We start from the raw sequence: 1633 nt of genomic DNA, 5'->3' as shown, positions 1-1633 counted from the left end.
ACATAATCCGTGGTAACAACACACACACACACACATGTTATCTCGAGTTTTGTTTGTTATCTCAAATTTTGCATGCTGGCGTTCCTCGGTTCTGACCTATAAGCATCAAAAGACTGATTTCACAAGGCAGCATCTGACAGCCATGGTCAAAGACCATATCCTGATCTTTAAACATTACAACAAAGCCAAGAGCAGATGTCTGACATAATATGCGGCTGTGTCAAGGTTTACATATATATCAATTCTGTTAAATTTACAATCCTTTAATAATCAGCAATATATTTCGATACTATATGCATTGGTAAACAGCCTAATATACGTAGTCCAAACTCTCTTAGACATAATCACCCTTAAAATAATCCCAGGATTCCTCAATAGAGCTATCCGTACGGAACTTAACTGGAGAACTAAGGAATAATCATTTGTTCTCACGGGCCCTAAACAGATCTAAGAAAATTGTAATAGAAGAGGCCATATACCTCGAGGTGGTGAAGATGGTGGTGGCTTCATGGGAGGTGGTGCCTCAGGAGGGGTGCTGTAGGGTGCTTCAGAGGAGGACATCGGCCATAGCGTACGCCGCCGGCCTCTTCCCCTGGGGCAGCAGGCCTGCTATGGGAGGGGCCGGCGGGTTCGTCTGGAGGCGATCGCGGTTGTCAGAGGCGTGCGGGGCGACGAAGATCTGAACTGTCAGGAATTAGGATCAAATCCCCGACAATTTGGGGGAAATTGGGAGATAATAAAAGAATGAATTGGGATAATAACAGCGAAACAGCTAACCCTAGAACAGAACGAACAACATTGGGGATTAGAGACGCCTCGAAACGGTAAATTAGAAGAAAAAATAGTTTTAAATGATAAAATATAATTTAAAATAAAAAAATATAATTGCTGCTTGTGTTTTTAATATATTCTTATATATACTACTCTAAAGATACATGTAAGACTAATAAAACTGGAACACAGGAAGTATAAAAACATCGCAAAAAACAAAATTTTGATGCTTTAAATGTATCATATTTTCTACACTAAATATTGATTTTAAATGAGAAATAAAAGAAAATTGAGGGGGGAATAATGAAGAGGTGTAAATAAGAAAGGATGTCAAATGAAAAGGAAAAGAAGAAAAAATAAATAAGAAAAAAAAAGAGAAAAAAAAATATTGCAAGAATAGTTATCATCGCAAATTGCATCTGAAAGTTGTCCACAATGTCCTATGTATGTGTTAGTCTGTCTGTTATGTGTTTTGTTCTTACCTAATCAATCAAGTTGGATTATTTCTTAAAAAGAATACAACACAAATATGTCTCGTGATGGAATATAGTAACTATATAGTACTACATTTTAGAGCGAAGAGTTCCAAAACATCCATTTTTGCTTCCCTCTTTTTGAGTCGGCTAATTTTATTTAATGTTTGTAACTTACACATGTAACACACCCACATCAGCATTGCTCCACCTTCACTAAACATTGAACATACAAGTTTGTTACCTCGGGAATCTCCTCTCGCTTAAGGATGGAACAAATTGGCAAGAGCTTCAATCAAATTCATTCCACCAGGGAATTCTCATACTAATTTTTTTCTAAAATTTCTCTGCCTTCAAGGATTCCCTTCTATTGTGTTGGCTAGGTTTAG

Source organism: Lolium rigidum, chromosome 7, assembly GCF_022539505.1.
Source record: "Lolium rigidum isolate FL_2022 chromosome 7, APGP_CSIRO_Lrig_0.1, whole genome shotgun sequence".
NCBI classification, from domain to species: domain Eukaryota; kingdom Viridiplantae; phylum Streptophyta; class Magnoliopsida; order Poales; family Poaceae; genus Lolium; species Lolium rigidum.
The sequence above is the reverse complement of the archived record's forward strand: the minus strand, read 5'-3'. Positions refer to the sequence as shown.